An 18,768-nucleotide genomic window follows, 5' to 3' on the forward strand; every position below is an offset into this window, starting at 1 on the left:
AAAGGGGTCCGCCCTAGTCCACCCATAATTAAGCATGCCAGAAGGCATTTTTTAACTCACACAAAGAAACTAGTAGGCAGAGATTTAGGTACCAGTTTAAGCCAATCACTCGCACCTGCACAATGAAGACCCCAACGACTTTCAACTCACCTGAGTCTCATTATACCATCATTATAATATGATGCATATGCCCAGAAGTTCATTAATATCATTATAACAGACTGAATTCTGGGAACAAACAAGCACAGAAAGCAAAATAATGAATCACTGAGTCCTGTCAATCTTAGTTGTCAATCAAGGAAGCCCACTCCTCTAAGAAAAGTAACCACCCACAGCAAAAAAAGGGATAAAAACCCTGAAGTATTTGTTACCAGGCCTTTTGAGCCATGCTTCTCTTGCTCAGGCCCCGCTTCCACTTCTGGTAGTGTACTTTCCTTTCTAATAAAACTTTTCTTTCCTAGTGTATTTTGGTGTCTTGCTCAATTCTTTGTTTGAGGCATCGAGAACCTGGAGAGGACCCCACCCTCCAGTAACACTGCCAGAGGATATATCCCGCTGAGATGCCACCCTGTCCCTGGTAATTGAAGAAAGATGTAAACTTGTTATTTAAATCATATATCTATTAAATCATATATCTTACTATTGATTTTCTTATTAAGTGAAAAGAATAAGCTTAGTAAGGGAAGACAGACTTGGTTAATACATTACTCAAAGGAAGCAAGCCCTAGGTTAAGGGTCCCCTCCTCCCTGTGACTACAATGGCCCTGCCTGGCCTAAGGCAATTTCTGCTTACAATGGACCATGAAGAATGCTAAGCTTCAGTGATCCTTATCAATAACCAGAGGACCTGAGTTACTTAGTCAATAAACAAAAGACCTGAGTTATAAGTTTCAGGGTAATTATCTCAGTTTGAGGGAGAGGGACGTTATTCCAGAGAAAGGAAAAGGAAGGAATAATACTTTGAAAAGAGCGATTAAAAGTTCTGTGGGTACAATTTGTAAATAATGGCCCATATCACTCAAAGTCCCTCTCAGTGTTTTTTTCTTGGTCCCCTTCATTACTTTCTGTTTCTCCCTGAGTCTCTCAGGCTCTCTCTTTGCATCTGAGAGAAGACAATGTTCTGTCTATGGAGTGTTACCCCTTCTCTAATAAATTTCCATTTTGATTCTAACTCTGGCATGCATTTGAATTCTTTCTTGAACTCAGCCGAGAATTCTCAGTTCAGGGTTTGAGCTCCCCTCACTCAGGGAAATTTTCTCTGTCCTACATCGGAATGATCATGATTAGGTAGAGTTAGATAAGTAAATATGAGTTACAGATAATTGATTAATCAATGTGCTCACTGAGAGGAGTGGGTAGAGAGAGAGGACATCCTCTGGGGGAAAATCAGTCAATTCACTCAATTCAATTCAATTCTTTGTGGAGGTGCTGTGTCCCTTATGATACGTGCCATTACTTGCAAAATTCTTAATCTTTTTAGTAAACCTTGTTAAGCCTTTTCTTTTCTCCTTTCTTTGGAGAAAGTCCCTCTCTCTTAGATAATTACCTTGAAACTGATGCCTATTAATAAGGATCACTGAAACTCAGCATTCTCCTTGGACCATTATAAGGCAAGAATTGCTTTAGGCCAAAACAGGGCCCTTAAAGTCTGAAAAAGGAGGAGAAATTTAATCCAAGCTTTTTCTTTCTTTTACAAAATATATTAACCAAGCCTGTTTTTCTTTATCTGCTTGATGGACAAATCAATAATAGAAATGTAACTAGATATATGATTCAAGTAACAAGTTTGTATCTTCGTTCTTCCTTGTCTAGGAACTGAGACGGCACTTCGGCAGGAAACCCAAGACCTGATCCTAAGGCAGAGCGGGGAAGAACTCAATGAACATCCCTTAGCAGGAAGAAGATACAGAAGAGATCTCCTGTCCCTCAACATCCATACTAATAAAAAGGGGGTTCTGAGCTCTTAGAAAAGAGTTAGGCAGGAAAGTTAGATAGGGGGTTTCTGGTGTACTTGCTGAGGTCATCCTATTCTAGATGCTGAGATCATCCTATTCTAGAAAGGATCTGCCTCTGTCCGCGTACAATTAAGCAAGCCAGAAGACATTTTTAGGCTAAAAGTAACTCATACAAGGAAACAAATAAGCAGATAATTGAGTACTAGTTTCAGCCAATTACTTGCACCTGCGCTATGAAGACCCAACGACTTTCAATTCACCTGTGCCTCATTATACCATCATTATAATATGATGCACATGCCTGGAAGTTCATTAATATTATAACCAACTGAATTCTGGGAACAAACATATGCAGAAAGCAAATGATGAGTCCTGTCAATCTTAGCTGTCAGTCAAGAAAACCCATTCCTCTAAGGAAAGTAACCACCTACAACAATAGGGATAAAAAACCCCAAAGACTATTACTGTGCCCTTGAGCCCTTGGAGCCACTCAGGTCTTTCTCTTGCTCAGGCCTGCTTCCATGTCTGGAAGTGTACTGTTGCTTCTTAAAAGCTATTCCTTTCTGCTGTATTTCTGTGTCTTGTTCACACATCAAGAATCTGGACAATGCATAGAGAGAGGAACCCCACTCTCCAGTAACACTTACACTTGATATTTGACAAAGACAGCCCCGATTTTTTTTTTTTAAATCAAGGATACTTGTTCTCTAATGTGCCACATAGGTTTCAATCTCCTATCTGAGAGCTTGTTAAAAGCCGCCCGCCTAACTATTAGGGAATATGGGTAATACCCCTCCCCAAGAACCGAATGACTTCTTCTTGTAGATATAAAGATCTATAATAAAACAATACTGGTTTCAGTAGTATATTATTGGTGCAAGGATAGACAATTTGATCAATGGAACAAAATATAGGGAGGAGGCAAGAGAATTAAAATGTTAATCAAGCCACAATCAGAGACTGCAAATATACTGATCAGCTCTGCAGCCAGGCCAGGAGCACATCTTCAGAACAAAGGAAGTTTCTGCTGGGATTGCTAACAACCCATTCTCCACACCTATGCAGGGGAAACAGATGCCAAGAGTCATTCCCTACAGCTAAAATCATGGGGAACCTATGGATTAAGGGCTGGAAACTTCTAGCAGGCCTTTCACTCTACATAGTCTCACTTTTTCATTCTACAGACTCTTCTCCTTCCCTTTTCTCACTGTTCATATCAAAGGAAATCGGAACTAAAAAATGACATATAAACTGAAATTCCTGAACAGTTCCTTTACTCTGTGTCTCACGATCTCTCTCACTGTCCCTCACTATCTCTCTCACTGTCCCTCTCACTTTCTGCCTCTGAGAGGAGACCATACTCTGTCTGTGGAGTGTTATCCCTTTTCTAATAAATTTTCCTTTTGACTCTAACTTTGGCATGTGTGTTGAATTGTTGAATTCTTTCTACACTCTTTACCAAAGGACCCTCTTGATCTCTCACTAAGGGAAATTCATGTCCTTCATGCCAGCGCCAAGCTGATTGAGAAGGGAAGGTTCAATGGTGAGACGCCCAGTTGGAAGAATGCACAAGAGGCAGACATGAGAATAAAATGGCAGGCACCAACTTTATTGTACGGAGTGCAGTTCTATTGAGAAGTGCAGTCTACTACAGGGGGTGAGTGGTATTGTACTCCCCTTTCTTGTGCTCCCCTTTTGTTCTCCAACTGCTCCAGGGGACCACATGGCTCCACACATAGCAGAGTACAACAGTGGCATTCAGCCATACATGAGTGATAGATACAATAAGCTGAAGTATGTTTACATATTTTAGGCGCAGGCACCCTACTACATTAATGTAACATTCTAAATCTGGGGTCCTATTCGTAGCTGTGGGCCTGGATCACAGCCAGACCTTGGATTCAGCCAGGCCTGGCACCAACACTTTGCCCCTACAGGGTCGCGGTGCAAGATCTTGCCCGGAAGATCTTGCCTTGGGCCCACAATCCACTTGCCATTCTTTGAGTGGCTTAACCTCATGAGATATCACCCCCAGGGTATTCTTTACCAGCCGTCTCTCTGGGGGTTGCTCAGCACACCAGGGACATTGTGACATGGCAACTTGTGCTTGTACCTGCATCAACAATAGCCCCCCATCATTTCACTTCCTGTTGCATGGTATGAGCCATCTGTGTACCAGGCATCCTCAGGGATGGGAGCCCAAATCTCTGCAAAGGGACTCGGTATATCTTCCATCTCATCAGGCTCCACCAGGAGCTCTGCTTGGAACTGTACTCAATCCAATAAGGGATGCAATTTACTTGACAGGGAGCTCGCAGAAAACTGCATCTGCTGCTCCAGAAAAGCCCCCCATTTCGTCAGCATGGGAGTCTGTGCAATTCCTGAACAAGGAGTCTTCCCTAAGATCACAGCCACCCCTCCACAGGGTACAGGATTACGGCCATTGATGGCCTCATTGGCCAGCAGGGCTACATATGGCAACCAGTTGTTTATCAGAGAATTCTGCACTTCCGAGCCTTTCTGTAACTGGGACCAGAAGCCTATCAGTACCTTCTAGGACCCGTGCTTCTGCCACAAACTCCATACAAACCCTGTATCATCCACCTGTAGGAATGGAAAGGCTGGATCTACAACACGTAGAGTTTGGGCTTGTGCTATTGCTTGCTTTGTAGCCTTAAAGGCCTCTTCTGTCTCGGGAGTCCAATCCCATTGTGCACTCTGTCACATTAGATAGTGCAGGGGTCAAAACCCCAGCAGTCCCAAATAGGTTTGGAGCTACTTCGCAGTCTCAGGTCAGGGATATGCCTGTGACTTATTAATCACCACTTCTGGCATTATTTTTGTCTTACCCAACCAGACAACTCCCAAGAATTTGACAGAGAACTTAGGTCCCTGGACCTTGTCATCATTGACTACCTAGTTGGCAAGAGTTTCTCACAGGCTGATCACCACTGCTTCTAGTTCTGTAAGAAAATCAGATGTTAGCATTATATCATCAATGTAATGATACAAGTGCACCGCGGGCGGTTGTTTCCACATGGCTAAGTCTTGAGCCACTTGGAACAAGGTAGGGCTGTGCAGATAGCCCTGGGGAACAATAAATATGTCCACTGTCGCTCTTCCCAGGTGAAGGCAAACTGTTCTTGACTTTCTGGAGCTATGGCAAGAGAGAAAAAGGCATTTACCAAGTCCACCACATAATGGTATCATCCAAGTTCATGTGGCAACCACTCCATAATGTCTGTGATATTTGGCACGGCAGTATGCAGAGGTGGCATAACTTTACTCAGCTCCTGATAGTCAATTGTCATGTGCCAGGAGCCGTCAGGCTTCTTCACTGACCATACAGTGAAGAAGAGAGTTGTACAGGCTATGAGCAGGATGAATAACACCGACCTTTTCCAGCTCCATTATAGTATGCCCTATTTCCTCATTGCCTCCCGGCAGATGATACTGTTTGATGTTCACTAGCCAGGTTGCCTGTGGCATCACCATTGGGGCATGGTGTATGTGTCCCTGGATAATAGTTTTCACCACCCAGATGCGAAGGCAGAATTCACCAACAGTGGTATTCACAGTCAAGTCTCACAAAATATCAGTCCTCAAAATGTACTCCTGTATGGACAGTATGTGCTCCTGGTATGTCTGAGGAGGCAATCTGCTTATACTCAGTGTCACAGGGACCTGCCACACGCGAATGATTCAACCCCCATTCCATAGCCTTCTATGGTTGTAGTGGACCTGGGAAACTTGTCCAGATTCCCATAAAGCAGGGTGCTTGCTCTCAGCACCAGTGAGGGCTAATACCCTCTGCACATTGTCGGGGGGACCAATGTATAGTCAGTTCCACACGTGGTCTCAGGTCAACGGGTTCCCCTGTCAACCGGGTGCCCTGGCCTGATCCCTTATCAGGGAGATAATTGGCCAGCTGCATCTCATGGGTTGTAGCTTTCTCAGAAATAGGAGTGAATTGTGGGCAAGGGTGCAGCTGATTCCACAGTGGTAGCAGCACTTCATTAGGTTGCTGCTCAATCTTTCCTGCCGCAACCCCTGCCGCAAGATCAAACCACATCTGTCTGAGGCACACTTTCACAGCTGATAGGGCTGGGTGTTGCTCTGACTCCAATTTTTAGCCACACCTCCATCCCTACACTGGCTGCTCAGGGGCTGCGGCAGGCCATACAGCAGGCACTTGGGTAGAACGCTACTTGTGTTTCACTTAAACATCCCAAAACCTAGCCATAGTAGATGCCACCTTGTGGATCTGTCTATTTATATAAGGGGCCAGCAGTGCCACCATGGTGCCAAAAGTACCAGGTGGGCTAGAAGTCAAAATCAAGTTCTTCATGCGAGTTGTAAATACCTCTTCATCAAGGCCCAAAATATCATCTGTCACATGCTCATTTCCTGAATTATCTGGACAAGATCTAAGTACACGATGCATCTGCTCACTGTCTCTGTCAGCTCTCCTGAGTCAGCCCACACTGTCTGTGAAACGGCCATGAGCCAGTTAATCAGGGAGTGATTGCCCACACCCCGTGCTCCACGCCATACTTGCCACATTCTGGAGGTGCTGCCTAAGGGACGGTATCACCATTAGAGAGGCCAGCTCAGCCATCTCTTCTGGTGATAATTCAGTCCCTTCGGCTCCGTCATCTGACAGCCAAAGCAGCCACCCCGGAACTGGTTCCCAGGCTCTCTGCCATACTTGTTTCATCGGGTCTCGGAGTTCTGTGGGGTGTACTGGATCAAGGTAGTTTGCTTTTTAACCTGGTAGGATGCTGTCAGCTTGCCCCATCAGGACCAATGGCTGTTCCACTTCAACCTGTTGCCGTATCACTGATCGTGCCTGCCACAGTACTGCCGGTGGGCTCCCAGACTAGGACAATGGCAGCGACCCATCAGGACCATGAAGTATACATTCTGTGGCCTGCAAGCCACTTTTCCAGTGCTTCTTCCTGGCATTGTAGCTGCTGTCTCATCCTGAAAATTCAGGCTGACCTTTCACAGCCCTGCCAGGAACATCCAGGCTACCCGACTCGCTGCCTCCTGGTGAATTGTCAGGACATTCGGCTCCAATATCTCCAGAGTTTTCCAAACATTCTCTGAACACAGCTTTACTGCATCCCAATCCTCTCGTGACCAAGGGATACCCCTGGGAGGCGGGGAACCACATGTCTTCCACCCGGGTTTTCTCCATCCTGGAACCGACTGGATCACTGAGAGCCATACTCACTTCATCCTGCCTTATGCCAAGTGTCAGCACTGAGATGATCGAGAAGGGAAGGTTCGATGGTGAGACACCCAGTTGTGAGAATGCATGAGAAGCAGACATGAGAATAAAACAGCAGGCACCAACTTTATTGTGCGGAGCTCAGTTCTATTGAGAAGTGCAGTTTACTGTGGAGGGTGAGCGTATTGTACACACTTCTTCTGCTCCCCTTTCTTTTGCTTTCCTTCTGCTCTCCAAGTACTCTCCATTGGACCGCATGGCTCCACAAATAGCAGAGTACAATAGTGGCATTCAGCCACACATGCGTAATACAATAAACTAAAGAATGTTTACATATTTTAGATGCAGGCGCCCTACTACACTAATGTAACATTCTAAATTCGTGGTCCTATTCCTAGCCGTGGGCCTGGATCACAGCCAGATCTTGGATCAGCCAAACTTTGAACCAGCCAGACCTTGGATTCAGCCAGGCCTGGCATCTACACTGCATCAAAATGAAGAGTCAAGAATAAGGTGTGTGAGTATATGATCACCTGATTTATGTTATAAGCATCACTCAATATAGTAGAGAAAAGATTAATGTTTTTTAATACATGTCGCTAAGATAATTAGACATCTATATGGAGACATTGGGCTTGAAAATCAAAGACATTTCCATATTATGAAACAAATTAGATCCCTACCTCTTGCTATAAACAATAACAACAACAAAATGCCAATTCTGGTTGGATTGCTAATCTAAATGAGAAATGTCAACCAATAAAGCACTTAGACACAAACATAGGAGAACATTTTCATGACTTTAAAACAAAGATTTCCCAAAGATTACACAAAATTTTTAAAAATAAAAAGAAGAAAAAAAGATGTTAACTTTAGTTATACTATAATTAAGGACTTATTTTTATCAAAAAATACTTCAACAAGAGGGTGAAAAGGCAACCTAGATATGTAATACACATATCTAGAAAACAAGTTATATCTAGAAGATTAATAAAGGGAAATACAGATGACCCTTAAAAATGGACAAAAACTATGACAAAGCTGTTCATAAGAGGATATTTAGTTACTGATAGACAGTATTCATACTCATTAGTCATCAGAGGAATAAAAATTAAAACTATAATAAAGTACTACTATATCCCTACCAAATGGCAAAAAAAAAAAAAAAAAAGCCAAAAGCAAATTAACAAAAACTCAAAACCAATAACAACGAAACAAAAATAGGAAGCAATCTTGTTTGAAAAAGACTTAAGAATCAAAAGACTATTGCAGAAGGCCCTGCAGGAAGCCCAGGTTCTTTTCTAAAGATTTTAAAGGCACCCTAGCCTTGCAAGGAGGGGCCTTCCCAGGCTGCACCTCACAGTCCTTTGAGACTGAAAAGAGTGACCTGCATTCTAAAGACATTGCCCTATTGTTAGGCAAATCGCTTCCCCAGGCTATCACAGGCCAGACACCAGGACTTTGATTGTCTATTGTAGATTCTCAATTTTCCTAACACCAATTATTGAAAAGACTGTTTCTTTCCTCATTGTACTGAGTGATGCTTTTATAAATCAGGTAGCCAGGCACCCCACTAAAATTAGTATATTGCCTAAAGAAATATTGATTTATGATAGACCTTTCTGTCTGCAAGAGTAAATTATTCAGTTTTGTTCTTCAATATTACCTTGATTTGGTTCTTTGTATTTCCACATAAATTTTAGAAATAGTTTGTCAATTTTACACACACACTGTTGAACACAACTGCTGATAGTTGGCTTGGGATTTTTGAAAACCTTTAGGTTAATATGGAAAGATAGCTCTGGCTTTGTGCTACACTGTCTCATATCCCTTTAGAAAAACCAATTTAAAGCAGAGGGACTGTTATATTTGTTTACAGGCCCATTAGTACACCAGGACTGCGAGCTCATTAATATAAACAGACGTAAGATCAATGTGGCTTTGAATCTGCTCATCTGGACTGTCACGTGGCTGTCCAAGGCACTGCTGGCTCCTTATTTTGTCCTTTTATTTTCTGCACTTGCCAAATCATTAGGGGAATTCAGAAATTATATCGTTTCAACGAAAACACTGAATTTAACCCAATAGGCCCCACAAAGCGATTTTAGAAACTTCATTGAAAATATTTAATTGTTGACTTTAATCCATTTATAAGTAATTTATAACGAAAAAAGAAAAAAAAAGGTTCGGCCTCAAATATCAAGGAGCCAGATGTATTATAATTTTCTGTAAGAAGGGTGACAGGAAGAAACTTTATGGCCCTATACTCTTCCTTTCAAAAACTGGTACTTTTCTTCATTTATCCCTTTCCTTTCATTCCCTCGACAGACTGGCCAATTTTTTGGCCTCTGTGAAGAGATGCATTTGGACTATTATGCAGGTCATGAAAATAGGAGCTGGTGGAAATAGAAATAAAAGCAGACTAAGTAGTCACGCATTTCTTATCTCTAAGGCCTTCACCTTAGAAGATGAATCAAAAATCAAAAGAGGAATCAAAATGTTCCAGTCAGTGATATTTGTCCTCCACTAGAACTTACCTTACCTCTAAGGGCATGCAGTGGGTGGCCCAGAACTATCCAAATCTAAGGCATAACCTTTGTTTTATCAACATTTTGTTTTTAAAAATTTTCAAATAGTGGAAATTGAAAGAATTTTGTAGTGAACTGTCATATACACAAACTCAGATTCTACCATTAACATTTTATTATATATGCACTACCACATATTTATCTATCTATCTTCACATGCCTCCATTTATCAAATCAGCCTGTTGTGCTTCAAAACTAATTGTAGCTATTATGGACTTGATCTTCTGACAAGATAGAATAACAGAGACTATGTTCCTTTCCTGACTAAACCAAAAAGGTGGACAAACACGGAATAAAGGCCTTTCATGTACTGTATAGAAGGCAGTGCAGAATAATAATCTCTGAGAGATGTGAAACAAAGAACTGAGTTCTACAGTGGACCCAGCTTACCACCTGCAGGTGGCAATGCAAAGTGACGGAAATTAGGCAGAGCTTGGCTGACTCCCTGAGTTGCAGAGATGAAGTTGAGAGTCTGGGGAGACAAAATAGGCAGAGTTCACAGAACTGAGTGCTAATGTTGCAGAAAAATTAGATTGGTGAGAAACTAAGCACCACTCGGAGTGTTGGAGAACTCAGGTTTATTGCACCAGCAGTCCCAGAAGAGCTAGCGCTCTGAAGATCTGGGCCCCAAGTTCAGGGGTAACCTTACTTTTATAGAGCTTATCTGCATAGTTACAATTGGCATGAGCTGATTGGTTAATTTGTCCTCAGGCTGCTACAGAGCGCAGGAGTTGCTATGAGCTACAGGCGGTTACAGAGCATGCGATTTTCAGACAGAAACTTAGGCAATACATCTAGACAGAGCAAGCAAAGGGAAGGATAGTCTTCAGTTGATCTCGAGGTCACCCTGCCCTTTGGCCTATGTGGCAAGCATGTCTACAGAAACAGAACAAAGAACTGATTACAAAGTTAGCCATTTGAGTGGAAAATTTCTCTTCACTAGAGAGAAAAAGGATATACAGGGATAAAACCCCTAGAGGTATGAAGAGGGTCCCTCTCAGTGACTCAGCTGAATGCTACTCAGTGCATGTGGGTGAGAAAACTATTCAAGGCCAAAGAAAGAATGCCACCCCTCCCCCAAACAAACAAACAAATAAATATATAAACTAGAGATAACAGTGCCCATAACTCACACAGAGCCAGCATTTAACTAGTTCCTACCAGTCAGATTAGCAAACCTCATGATTTACAGGGTATAGGATACACAAAAGAGCCTTACCTCAATAATTGAGAAAACTCAGACCTAATTTTAGCTACTATCTGATCCTACCTAACAAAAGTTAAAAGGAAAGTTCAAATATACCTACATGTTTTCAAGTTGACTTAATTGTGATCCAGAACAAAGCTCAAAAATATTTATTAAAATACAAAACTATCTAGCAATCTAAAATATAAAATTCACAATGTCTTCAATCCAATTAAAAGAAAACAAAAAAACAAAACTTCTATGAATGAAAAAAAGCAGTAAATATCCTTAACTGGAGAAAATATCAATAAATGAAGACTATCCTGGAAGACTAACTTGTTAAAACTAGCAGAGAACACAAATTTATTGTAAATGTTAAAAAGTTAAATAGACTTGGAAGATATTTTTAAAAAGCTAAATCAAACTCTTAGTGTAAAAAAAAAAAAAAACATAATGTAAGATTTGAAAAAATACCGAATGGATTTGACAAAAGAGTAAATAATGCATAAAAAAAGATTATTGAACTCACCAACAAACCAATACAAAATATCCAAAATAAAAAGCAAAGAGAAAAAGATAATAATAATAACAATAATAATATGAACAGAGCATTGGTATAGTGAGAAACAGCTTCAAGCAAACTAATAAAGTATGCTTGAAACTTGAGAAGAGGAAGAAGGGGACAAATATTTGATGAAAATTGTAAACCTACAGATCCAAGGATCTCAATTAAATCAAGCACACACACACACACACAAACACACACACACACACAAATGAAGAAAACTACACAAAACATGTCGTAATCAAATTGCTCAAAATCAATAACAAAAAAATATTCAAAGCAGAAAGAGAAAAATGTGGACAGAAAAAGAGTTCTATGGAAAGTGACCTCACAGGGTGATCTGATCATAAATTTCTAACTGGGCAGGTCTTGGTGGGTAGTCACAACATATGTATGTAACTTCTTTAATAAATGGTTATCTTTGCCGTAAGCAAGCCCTGTTCATTGTTTCTTGTGCATAGAGGTTAACACAACTTTGAAATAAGCACCCTCAAGAGAGCACATAATCTTGTTAACTACCCTGTAATCCTTGCTTTCTCCTACCTTCATGTAATCTTCCTTACCATCCTGCCTTAATTTCAAATGCAGAAAAGAAACTGCAGAGCTATTTTTCTAGAGCATTTGAGATCTTGCTTCCTGGCAATTGCTGCCAGTTTAGCTCAAATAAATGCTTATAAAAATTCTCTACAGGTTTGGATGCGCTGTGTATATGAGAAGATAGTTTGTAGTTGAGCTCCTTTTGATTTTAATGCCCTTAGTATTTTTGGCAGCTATAATTAAATAATTTAACTCTTAATTAGAATATTGGTATAGGCTTTAACTAAATGTTTCAATTGTTTTGATTTTCACATAACTTATAGTCAAAGATTAAGAAAGAACAGTTGTCATGTTCTGAAGGACTGCCTGTAAAGCAAGTTGCAAGAGAAATGCTGGAAAATAATACTTTGCTAGAGATAACAGAAAAACATAGCTATTTAAACACAAAACAGCAAAAGCTTAAACAATGACAATAGTCACAAGATGTCTAGTTTCTGCTTTTTGCTTTAAAGAAAACGTCACCGATGCATAATTATGAGATATTTTGCAGAATCTTTGTTGTTTAACCCAGCACCCCTTGTTCTCACAATGTAATTTTTTGTTGCTGATGCACTGTTTTTTTGTTTTTTGGGTTTTTTTTTTGTCAAGCAGGAAGAGCTAACTCCAGGGACACAAGGAGAATTTATGTTTATTTTGCAGAAGGAAAGAACATCTTCGTGGTAGCTTGTGACTAGCTACTGACTCCAAAGAGTCCGATACAAAAAATCGTCATCTGTGACTAAAAGATCACAGACTTCTCTCTCAGTTCCTTGGAATTCGCTCTTCCATACTCCATAGCTGAATAAAAACTCTCTACATTCTGGGAGAGATGAATATGAGAAACCTTACTTTCCCATATTCTTACTTGGGACAAATCAGTTAAGCCTTTCTCTTTCTCCAAGCACTGATGTCTTGATGTTTATATTTTGGCTTACTAGTGCACTAAGCACAGGAACCTGAATTTCGCAAGGTGATTCTACAAAAATGTAGCAACATATTTCAAGTACTAAGAGGAAAAAAAAAAAAAGAAAGGAAAGAAAAAAGAAAATAAAAGGTATACCATTTTAAAGTTCATACATTGGAAATGATATAATGTCACTTGAAGGTAAATTGTAACAAGTTAAACGTTTATGTTATCAATCCTAGAGTGACCATAAATATAACAACAACAGCAACAAAAAATTGTGGGTAATGATCCCAGCAAGTTATAAGTGAGGTTTACTTAGGAATGCAGATTTGACTTAACATAGAGGAATTGATTAATGTAATTTACAATATTGACACACTTAAAAAAAAAATCATGATATTCTCCATTGATTTAGAAATAACATTTGACAACATCCAATATCCATTTCTAATTAAAATTATAAGAAAACTAATAGAAAGGAACTTCTCAAACTGATCAGGGCATCTACAACAAAACCTATAATTAACAACATATTTAAAAATGAAAGACTAAATAATTTTTCTCAGGAACAAAAAAAAAAGGCCAGGATATCTACTCCGAAAACTCCTATCAGCATTATACTGAGGAATAATATTAGAAAAATAAATAAAAGACATCCAGATTGGAAAACAAAATCAAACTATGTTTATTTTCAGACATCATAGTTATCAACATAGAAGTGCCAATAAAATCTACTAAAAAAACAAAGCTGCTAAAATAAATAAGTTTAACAAGGTTAGAGAATACAATGTAAATATAACAAAATAAATTGTGTTTCTGTATACTAACAGTTAACAATCAAAAGTTAAAAACTGTGTCTGCAGTCATGCTAACCTGAACAAGCCCTATCCCATATGATCTTGGAAGCTAAGCAGAGTCGAGCCTAGTTAGTATTTGCATGGGAGACCACCTAGGAAGACCAGGTGCTATAGAAGTAAAAAAAAAAAAAAAAAAAAAAAAAAAGAGATTGTAAACCGACAAGGTCCTTGCAATCTGTGAGGTCAACCAAGGGTTGCCTTGCCTAAAATAAAATAAAAATAACTTTAAAAAATTAAAAATTGTAAGATATCGTGAAACATCACCAAAAAATATGAGACTTAGGGATAAATCTATCAAAAGATTTTTAAGACCTCTACATTAAAACTTATAGAATATTATTGAGAGAAATTAAAGAAAATGAAAAAAGTAAAAGATTTACCATATTTATACCTTTTAAATTGCTAAGATGTTAATTCTCCCCTACTTGATCTAGGTCAGTACAATTTCATTTGTGAATACCTTCTTTGTTAAAACAAGAAGCTAATTCTAAAAGTTTTATAGGAAAGAGAACTTAGAATAGCCAAAAGAACTTGGAAATAAAACATAGTTGAAGAATTAACACTTTAACACTATTTTTTTAAAGACTAAAGTAATTGAGCTACAGTAATTGAGGTAGTTTTGTATTGTAATCAATACAAAAAATATCAATGGAATGAAATAAAAAGACAAATCCACAGATATATAGACAACATTTTTTTGACAATGTTGAAAAGAAAAATCACTGGAGAAAGACTAGTCTTTTAAAAATTGGTACCAGACAATTGGATATCTATATTGATATATATAGAAAGAACTTCAATCCGGATCTCTTAACATATGAAAAATTAACTCAAAACGAAGAATCTGGGTCCTAAATATAAAACCTAATACTAAAAACTTCTACAAAATAATGAAGGAGAAAATTTTTGTGATCTTCATTTAGACAAAAATTACTTAGATATGGCATCAAAAACACTATCCTTAAATATATATATATATATATATATATTTTCAATAATAAGTTAAGTTGTAAAATTGTACAAGATTATTTAAAAGTGGACTTAGATTAGTTGTGTTTATTTCAAACTCAATGCCAACCACTCAGTTTTTTAAAAGAAATATATTGATGTGCTAAGGAAAAAGAGAGAAGGGAATCACATAAAATGTTCAATTAAAATAGACAAGGCAGAGAAAGTGGCAGATAAAAAATAAAAAAAACAGAAAACAGTTACAAATATGGTAGATATTTTTCTGATTATATAAGTAATTACTTTTAATGTGATTGGCCTAATTATAACAATTAAAAAACAGAGACTATAGGGAATCGATATTACAAAACAATCAAACTATATGTTTTTTTGTTTTTTTTTACAAAATTTACTTTAAATATAAAGACAAAGATTAATTAAAAGTAAAGGGATAGAGAAAGATATACCATGTTAACACTAATCAAAAGAAAGCTAGGGAAACTATATTAATTTCAGGCAAAGCCAACTTCAGAGGAAGATAATTATAGGAAATAAAAAAAGGGTCTTTCATAAGGATAAGGGGATCAGTTCTCCAAGAAGACCTTAAAATTCTTAATATGTATGTGCCGAACAACAATAGAGAAAAACTGACAGAACTGCATGAAAAAAAAAATAGGCAAACCCACCATTAAATTTAGAGACTTAAACAACACTCTGTCAGTAGTAGAAAGATCTAGTATATAGAATATTAGTAAAGATATAATTGGACTGAACAGTACCAACTATGAACAGAATCTGACATTTATGTATAACTTCATCCAACAAGAGAAGAATACACTTTCCTTTCAATCTCTCATTATTCTTTCACCAAGACAGAACATATTCTGGGCCACAAAACATACTTTCACAAATTTTAAAACTAGAAATCATATAAAGTTTGCTTTTAAATAACAATGAAATTAAACTAGAAATAAACAGAAAAATACCTGAAAAATTTCAAAGTATTTAGAAATAAAAAAATATACTTCTAAATAACACATGGGTTAAGAAAAAATTTTTAAGAGAAATGAAAAAAATCAATTATTGTAATTTATCACATCAACAGGATAAGGAAGAAAAATCATTTGAACACATCAATAGATGCAGTAAGAACATTAAAAAATCTAACACTCATTTTGAAAAAAGTTCTCAGCAAAGTAGGAATAGAGACAAAACTTCCTTCACTTGATAAAGAGAATCTAAAACAAACCTATAGCTAACATTATACTAATGTTAAGAAACTAGATGTTTTTCTCTAAGGTCAGGAATTAGGCATAGATGTTCTCCCTCACCACTCATATTTAACATAATAATGGAAATGTACCTAGTGCAATAAGACAAAGAAGGAAATAAAAGTTACATGAATTAGAAAGAAAAAAATAAAAACTGTCTTTGTTTATAGATGAAATGATTATCTACATAGAAAATCCCAAAGAACTGGCAAAAAAAAAAGGAACTAATAAGCAATTTTAGCAAGATTTCAGGATACAAGACTAACATACAAATGTCAATAGCTTTCCTATGTACTAGAAAGAAAGAAATGTAATTTGAAATTAAAAACACAATATCATTTACATTAAACAAAAATTAAATACTTAGGTATAAATATTACAAAATACGTACAAGACCTATATGAGGAAAACTACAAAATACTGATAAAAAAATCAAAGAGAATCTAAATAGAGAGATATTCAATGGTCATTGATGGGAAGATTTAACATGGTTAAGGCATTAGTTCTTCCTAATCTGATGTAGAATATCAATGCAATTCCAATTGTATTAATTTTCTACAACTGCTGTAACAAAGTACCACAAACTGGATGTCTTAAAATACCAGAAATGTATTTTCTTACAGTTCTGGAGGCTAAAAAAAATACTTTGATTTTATACTTTAAAGGGACCATCCTCCCTTTAAAGCCTAGTCTAAGGTGTGTCCTTCCTTGCCTCTTTCAGCTTGTACTCCTGGGCTTTCCTTGGGTTGTGGCGGCACTATTTCAATCTCGGCTTCTGTTGTCAGAGGGAACTCTTTTTCCTGTGTATCTCTACATTGTCTTCCCTCTATCCAAATTTTCCCTAATATGATCACTAATTATACTGAGTTACAGCCCACACTAATAACACAATCTCAACTTGACTACATTGGCAAAGACCTTATTTCTAAATAAGGTCACATTCACAGTTACCAGAGGTTAGGATTTCAAAATATATTTGATAGGGACACAATTCAACTCATAATATCATTAAAATCTAAGAAAGCATTGTGTGGATATTGACAAACTGATTCTAAAGTTCATATGAAAAGGAGAAAGATTCATAATAGCCAACACAATACAGAAAAAGAACGAAATTGGAAGACTGATACTACCACACTTTAAGACTTACTATAAAGCTACAGTGATCAATACAATATAGGATTGATGAAAGAATAGATGAATAGATTAATAGTGGTCCAGGAATAGGTCTACAGAAATATACTCTACTGAGTAAACTCAGTGGAAAAAGATAACCTTTTCAATAAATTGTGCTGATAAAAATGAACATCCACATGAAAAAATGTTTTAAAATAATCTAGACACAGACCTTACACCTTTTACAAAAACTAACTCAAGATGAATCTTAGATATAAATGTAAAACACAAAAATATATAGTTTCTAGAGGTAAGTTAAAAGGAAATCTAGGTGACCTTGAGTTTGATGGTGACATATAGATACAACCCCAAAAGCATGGCCCACAAAAGAAAATATTGATTTTATTAATTTTTAAAAGATATATTCTGCAAAAGACACTACTAAGATAGTAAAAAGATAAACCACAAATTAAGAGAAAATATTTATGAAACAAATATTTGATAAAGGTCTGGCATCAAAATATATAAATAACTTACAATTCAATGATAAGAAAACAAGAAACTCAATTATAAAATGGGCATAAATTTACAATCAACATTCCAATAAACAAGATATACAGATGGGGAATATACGCTGAAAAAGTCATATGTCATTAGGGAATTTCAATTTAAAACAAGGAGATACAACTACATGCATATTAGAATGACCAAAATCCAAAACACTGACAACTCAAAATGTTGATGAAGATGTAGATCAACAGATACTCTCATACTTTGCTGGTGGAAATGCAAAATGATATGGAAGACAGTTTTATGCAAAGCTAATCGGTCTTACCATTTGATCTACCAATCAATTTTTCTAGATATTCACCCAAACAAATTGAAAACTCTAACAAACAACTGAGATGCTCTTTAATAAGAGAATAGACAAACTGTGGTACATGTATACAATGGAATACTACTTAGTAATAGAAATACAAAGAGAAATAAGCATAAGTCTTGAAAAAACATGGAGGAAACTTAAAAACATATTGCTAAGCAAAAGAAGCCAGTCTGATTGGCTACATACTGTATTATTCCAACTATATGACATTATGGAATAGGCAAAATTATAGAAATGGTAAAAAGATTAGTCAATGTGGTTCTGGTTCAAGATGGCAACATAGGAAGATGCTAAAATCACCTCTTCTAATGGATACAACAAATTTACAGCTACATATAATTTTTTTTTTCTAAAAAGGACCTGAGATCTAGATAGACAGCGCCATCATAACGAAAAGATAAAAGAGATGAATCAAGATGAATAACAAACACAGAGTCATAATCTCATCTAGGACCCAATTCCTGTCATGAAGACCCACAACTGGGAGAAATATCTTCCCCCCAAAAAAGTATGAAACTATCAAAGAATTAAAGGATTATATCCTACATTAGGCACCCAAACCCTTGGATCCAGTGCCAAAAAGACTAGCCCCAAAATGTCTGGTTTTGAAAATTAAGAGAGATTAAGTCCAGGAGAGCCATATCACCATAGGGAACATAGGACCCACTCTTTAAGAGCAGGAA

Source organism: Pteropus alecto, unplaced genomic scaffold (assembly GCF_000325575.1).
Source record: "Pteropus alecto unplaced genomic scaffold, ASM32557v1 scaffold210, whole genome shotgun sequence".
In the NCBI taxonomy this organism is placed as follows: Eukaryota; Metazoa; Chordata; class Mammalia; order Chiroptera; family Pteropodidae; genus Pteropus; species Pteropus alecto.